This window comes from Echinops telfairi, unplaced genomic scaffold (genome assembly GCF_000313985.2).
Source record: "Echinops telfairi isolate 266 unplaced genomic scaffold, ASM31398v2 ScPeMD7_7469;HRSCAF=8507_0, whole genome shotgun sequence".
Lineage (NCBI taxonomy): Eukaryota > Metazoa > Chordata > Mammalia > Afrosoricida > Tenrecidae > Echinops > Echinops telfairi.
Window position 1 is genome coordinate 4,235,248 of NW_022111372.1, and position 7,421 is coordinate 4,242,668.

At 35.7% G+C, this 7,421-nt stretch overlaps 1 non-coding gene across 1 annotated transcript; it reads right to left on the reverse strand.

The window, feature by feature from the left end:
- Positions 1 to 6,715: 6,715 nt before the first annotated feature.
- Positions 6,716 to 6,822, reverse strand: LOC115873587. The gene has a single exon (XR_004048486.1). It is a non-coding gene; the product is annotated as a U6 spliceosomal RNA (small nuclear RNA).
- Positions 6,823 to 7,421: the final 599 nt, after the last annotated feature.

The window sequence follows — 7,421 nt, forward strand, 5'->3', positions numbered from 1 at the left end:
GAGAGTGGGGGAGGGAGGGGAAAAATGAGGACCTAATGCCAGGGGCTTAAGTGGAGAGGAAATGTTTTGAGAATGATGAGGGCAATGAATATACAAATGTGCTTTACACAATTGATGTGTGTATGGATTGTGATAAGAGTTGTATGAGCCCCTAATAAAATGATTAAAAATTTTTTTTTAATTTGCTGAGCTCTAAGAGCCCAGATAACTTCCCCATCTCTTCAGTGGTCCTTTACTGGTCTTTGAGAACAAGTGCATGAGTTTTGTTGGCATTTTCATCCATTTGGGAAGTTGATTGATGTCCAGAGTGAGCTTTGTCATCAATTGCCATTTTACCTTCTTTGAAAAAAGAAAACCACTCTTCCACTATCTGCATCTTTCCCATAGCTGTCTTTGGTAGTCCTGTTCAACATCAAAGCAGTTTCTGTGGCATTTCTCCGGAGCAGGAAACAAAATTACACTGTTCTCTTAAATCAGCCATCACCAAAAACGATGTTCCAGCAAAACTGCTTTTACGAAATTCACTGCGACCAAAGAGAACCTCCCCAGGTGATGCCACTGAATGCACTAATTCAGAGTGAGTTGCTGGATGCTTGCCTTTGGGCGAAATGTGTACTACAAAATCTCTGCTCAGTGGAGCTTCTTTTGAGGTTTTTTGGAGGTACACCCTTGTATTTTATACAACAATAACACAATATACACTATTCCCCAACACACACAAAATGTTCTTCAGAATCTACCATATGTTAGGTCACAAAACAAGCCTTAGAGGAATTTAAATCTAATTTTTACAATTATTTGGAATTGTAAAAACTATCTTCTCTGTTCAAAATGCTATCAAGTTAGAAATCAACAATAGGAAGATGAAGGGGAGTTAGTCAAATACAAGGAAATTGAACAATATTCTGCTGAATTGAAGACATGGGAAATGAAATTTTAAATTTTTCTTGAAATAAATAAGACTAAAATACAACATAGAAAAACCTATGGGACACCAAACACTACTCAGATCTTGTTATAACAATGCACACACACACCCATCTGTGGTAGTTATATAATCTAGTGTCAATTTGAGGATTAAGAGTGTAGGGGTGGAGTCTAGGCTGTTGATTAGGATATAGCCAATGAGGCTTCTGTGTGGGCATAGCCTTTTCCTAAGGATTCTGGGAATTCCAGTATTTTCCTCCTTGGAGATGGGAGACTCTCTGCTCACATCCTGGGAGACATATAAGCTGACAAGACACATGGACCTACCCTGATGCAGCCCTGGGTGCTGGAGAAGACATGCAGATATCCCTGCCAGAGCTGAGATGTTTCCAGTGCCTGGATCCAAAGACTTTCTACTCAGTGGCCTGTGATCTTTTACATTTGGCATCATTGCATGTGTTTCCTGAGTCTGAAGAGAACTTTATAGATTGGTATCAGACATATGGGCTAATATCGGACTTATGGACTTGATCTGGACAGGGCTGGGATGTTTCGTCATTGTTCAATTGCTCTTGTTTTAAATCTTTTTTATGCATATATGTATGTCCATGGACTTGCTTCTCTAGTCTACCCAAACTAACACAACATCTAAAATGATGAAAGAACCAGAATCCACAATTTAAGTTAACATCTTCAATGACTAGAATGAGTACAATAAAACAAACCCACAGCACACAAAAAGCAATTATAATGATCTGAACCAAAATAAATGAATTAGGAAATAACCATACAATAGAAAGTAATTGACAAGACAAGAAGTTAGTTCTTTGAAAGGACTAATACAATTGACATACTAATGGCCAATTTGACAAAGGAAAAGGAGAAGACACAAATATCAGGGGGGAAATTAAGTGAATGACATAACAGAACCAAGTGAAATAAAATAGATAACTCAAACTATGAAATTTGAAAACCTAGAATAAATGGACTAACTTCTAGAAATGAAACACCTATCAAAGCTAACAGTGAAGTAGAAAAATCTTAACATAACCATAACAAGAAGAAATGGTGAGGTCATTAAAAAAACTCCAAACAAAAAAAACCCACTCATGCCCCGACAAATTCACTGCAAATTCTACCAAACATTCAGAGAATTGCTGAATCACTTCTACTAAGGTTATTATAGAATATATAGAAGGATGCAAACACTTCATTTTATAAAGTGAGCATAACTCTGATACCAATACCAGGCATTAGAGCGCCAGAACAGAACATTTTAAACCAATATCCTGTATGAACATAGATGCAAAAATTGTCAACAAAATCCCAGTGAATAGAAACCCAATGTAAATACAACTTGATCAAGTGTGATTCTCATACCAGGTATACAAGTTTGGTTCAAAATAAAATGTAACTCATCATATAAATAAAACAAATGGGAAAAATCCCTACATTATCCTTTAAATTTATACTGAAAAGGCATTTGAAAAGATACAACATCAATTCCTGATTAAAATACTCAACAAAATAGGAATAGAAGAGAAATTATCAGCTAAATAAAGGGCATATATACAAAACCAACAGCCAATATCTTACTCAATAAGAGAAACAAATGATCCCTCTGTGAATGGAAACCATGGAAGGAAGCCCTTTATCACCACTTTTATTCCATACTGTGGTAGAAGTCTTACCTTGAGTTACAACAAAAAGAAGTCAAAGACATTCAAATAGACAAAAAAGAAGTAAAATTCTACTTTCAGTTGATATGACTAGAGGTATAAAGTTTCAAAGACTTGAAAATAAAATCGTTTTTTGAACTGAATGAGAGGTTTGACAGTGTAACAGAATTCAAGGTGAACATCGTAAAATCAATTAGATTCCTGAACTTTAATGAAGAGAGCTCTGCATAGGAAACAAAAAAAAAAAAAAAACAGTATCATTTACTATAGCCATTTAAAAGATGAAATATTTAGGAATAAACCTAATAAGAGAATCAAAAGACTTGTACAAAACAAACTACAGAACATTACAAGAAACCAAAAGAATGGATAAATAAAGTTTGGTAGATGCATACAATGGAACACTATGCAGAATTAAAAAATAAAATGAACGTGTGGGCTGCAATCCACAAGGTCAGCAGGTGGAAACTACCAGCCAATCTGCAGGGACAGATGAGGCTTTCTACTCCTGTAAACAGTTACAGTCTCAAAACTCATAGGGACAGTCCAACCCTATGTTCTTCAGTCATTTCAACAAATACTGCTGAAAAAATTGGATTTCAATTTGCAGAAGATTGAAAACACTCACCTATTCCTTTCCCCATATACAAGAATATATTCAAGATGGATTAGAGACTTAAATGTAAACTCATCTTATATGCTTTGGACATGTTTTCAAGAGACACCGGTCCTGGAGAAGGACATCATGCTCGGTTAAATAGGGGGGCAATGAGAAAGAGGAAGGTCTTCAAGGAGATGGATTGACACACTGACTGCAACACTGGGGTCAAGCATAGGAACAATTGTGAGGACAGCACAGGATTAGGCAGTGCTTTGTTCTGTTGAGAATAAATGTTGTTGTGGGTTGGAACTGATTCAATGACACCTAACAACAACAGCAGGGTTACTAGGAGTTGGCATACTTGACAGAAGTGTTTTGTCTATTTTGGTGAAACATATCATAACATAAATGAACCTGGAGAGCAACATGCTGAGTGGAAGCAGTTTATCACAAAAGGACTAATATTGTATTAACCATTATTATCGAATCAAGAAAAAATTTCATACTCATAGGAACATTCTTTAATGTTTATCAGCCATGCAAGAGGGGTGGAGGGAGGGTAAGTCGGAAGCTAAAGGTTACACCAGTGTTATCTTGGGTAAAGGACATGGCAATATATAGTAAGAGGGAGGTTAGTTAAAAAAAATGATTGAGACAGGGAAAGACACTAGGAAGTTTGCAAGAATGAAAGGCAATGGAGGCATATACTCTTATATCTTGCAATGATGTTGTTCTATGAGTACAGGATTGCTTAGGCCAGCTGAACAGGTGTAGGAGGCAGGCTGGGAGGATGCTCACAATTACATATACAGATTTAACAGAGGATAGCTGTATCCTTTGCTGTGAATTTATCAATGAATGTGAGGTACTTACAATGGACAAAATTATGAAAACTTCTTAGACATAACCAAACACCTTGAAAAGTGAGTTATTGGTCCTTGGAGTTCACATTTGTAGTCTGGGGGACACCAAAAATCAATGGGCATAATAGAGCATAAAAAGACAGTGTTCTATATCCTACTCTGGTATGTAATCATGGGGGTCTTAAAGCTCATGAGCAGCCATTATTTTCTCCTGCCTGGAGAAAAAAAAGAGTGAATAATATCCAAAAATGTATGAAAATAATTAGTCCAATAGGACTAATGGTCATAGACAAATATGAATGTATTTGTATTACTGAGAGCAGAGGATTCTGGCGACCACTACCAACTGCTCTAAAAAGATGGTACTAGATGGCCTAGGATGGTACTACATTGCATTGGGCTGCCATTGGCCATTCAGAACCACTAGCTACTGGAATGACGACAGTGCTTTCTACTTGGATAAATTGTTTCTGAAGCTCACAGAGGCAGTGCTACCTTGCCCTGTATTGGCCTACAAGGTCTCTATGAGTCCAAATGGACTTTATGGCAGTCAGTTTACAGGAGAAAAATGCAGAACACAAATCAAAACCATAAGAGACACGGCTTGGTTTGAGGTGGGCACTCACCTGTTTGCCTTTCTGGCTCCTGTGCTTGGTCCTCACGCTCATGTTTCTGCAGTCCCTGTCAGACACGACTGGCCCCTATGATACACTTTAGATCGCGTTTCAGTCCACAAGGGAAATCACAGCTGCAGAAATGGTACACCGCTCTCCCGGAGGAAGTGGGCAGGGGGAATCACATGTGGAAATTGTTAAGATTAGTCTCTCCTGCAACCAGAGGACAAACAATTTTATTGACTGGAAGGAGCTAAATTTTGTTTATAAAAAGTACGTTAGGATATATTTTTGCTGTACTATAGAAAACTGGGACAAGTAACTCTTGACAGTAGAGATTGTGCACTGGTATATCAAGTTTCTGGACAAATACTTTGGTAATGTCTGTGAGCCTGATATTTATCTCCAATTTTGAAAAAGTGTCTTTCATCCTGGATGAGTTTACAATAGGTGAAGGAGTTCAGGAAATTTCCAAGGAATGGGCCATGACAGCCATGGAAGACCTCTGACTTGATAGTAACTTGAAGTGAGTAAACCTAGTCACAGAGAGGCTACATGACCTTCCAAGCCACAGAGCTCACAAGGGAAGACTACCTGAACAAGCTCTACATTGGAACTCACCCTCTGCTTGAAGACTCAGACTGCTGCATATTGTAAACCTGTCAATAAACAATGTCTTACATTGCACTTGTTGGCAGCGCCTCTGGCACCCTACCAAAAATAACTAAAAGGGTTTGTTAACTAGCAAGATTTAAAGTTATTTGATTGATGAGAGAAAGAGACAGAGACAGAGAGAGATACTTATAGGTTGGACAGAGACTGGTGGATCCCCCAAAGTTATGTACCCTAGTCACCTTTCAGTTCTGAAAGCTGAACTCATCCCCATGTTAGAATCTTCAACCGTTTTTGCAAGGACAGGTACTTTATGAACATTTATGCAAGAGTAAAGTTTAGGTGGTTAGGAAGAAGGCAGAAATGGAAACAAGAAACAGAGAGCATGTAGGATAGATAGTGATACACTTTGTTAATTGCAATGGATGAGATGAAAAAATATGCCTAATTGTTCCATCATCCTAAATGTGATGATCTGCTCTGTAACGTTCACCTAATTTACAATAAAATTTTATTTTTTCAAAAAGAATAAGCAAAATCATATTGGAATTTTCCCGTGAACTTTGTGAAGACTCCTCACATTTGTTTATTGGTCAACACATAATTGAGGAGTCACAGAAGAATAACCTATTTTATGTGCAGAGTAGGCAATACAGTGATAGGAATTCTGAATTTGGAATCAAATAGACTTGAGTTTAGGCCTGGATCTTATCATTTATATCAGAGTGATGTTGGGCAGCATCCATGATATGTCTAAATTTATATATTGTCATCTAGAAAATAGGATTAATAATATTAATTTCACTAGAATTATTTTAAGAATAAAAGTGATATCCATAAAGGAGTTGTTATGATACTTGGAACAATAAATCAATATATTTAGAGTTAAGAATAATGATGCTGATATTAAGAATAAAGATGATATCTGTAAGAGTCCCCAAAAATGATTTATTAAAATAAAAAAGGTTTCTATCAGGGTGAAGTGATTTTGAGATGTGAGAAACTGCTGCATCTGTAAAAAAGATACTCACTTTGTGAAAATATGTTTTAAAGAAAAAACAGCACTTTGTACTCCGTTTCCTATCGTCATCATCTTTGGAAAAATTTATGACATAAGCTAGACTAAAAGTTTTTATACCTTTAAAATATATCCTTTACAACCATGAATAGATTTGATGAAACAGCTTTTTCTATGAATGAAGTATTAAATATTTACATTATTCAATTTAGTTAAATCTCCATAGAATAATATGACTTTATGAACAAAGAACATGCTAAGATTGAATTATGAAAACCCAAAACTAGAATGATTGAGATGCCAGAAAAAAATGTGATAGATATCTTACACCAAAAAGTCAGAGGCATAGAAGACAGAATGATGTTCATTATTGCGTGTTTTTATACTATACTCTTTTTTTTTTTAATATGGAACGCTTCACGAATTTGCGTGTCATCCTTGCGCAGGGGCCATACTAATCTTCACTGTATCATTCCAATTTTAGTATATGTGCTGCCGAAGCGAGCACTATACTATACTCTTGTACTTATGTTCTGCACTGTTAGATTATAGAAAGCCATTTAGAATTGTATTTTAATGGACTGAATTTAACTTTATGGAAGCATAATCTTTGTATTTGGTCTTCTGTTGTTTTCTCTTTTGCAATAAACACAGTTTCAACTCAAGTATAAATTCATGATTTCTTCTAGCTCTCATATCATAGTCTTAAATTGCTTTCTAAGGTATAATAATAACTATGTTCAGGGTTTAAAATCTACTGATACTAATTATTAAAAAGAAATCAGAACCAAAAAACCCCAGAAGGTAGAAAATGTCATTCTTAAACCTGTTCAGGGATGTGTAAATGGCATTTCATATATTTATTTTTTAAATATTTTTCTTTATATAACTGAGGTACAATTTCATATACAATTTTGTGCCCTTATGTGTAATGCTTTTCCCAAAATTTATTTATTTTGTTGTTGAGAATATACATACCAATTCAACTTTTTACATTTACAATTTAATGATGTCAATTATATACTACATTTCTGCTTAATGTCCTAACAAGCCTTCTCCATGTCATTAAAATCATCTGAACATGTATTTTTTACAAAGTTAATTGAT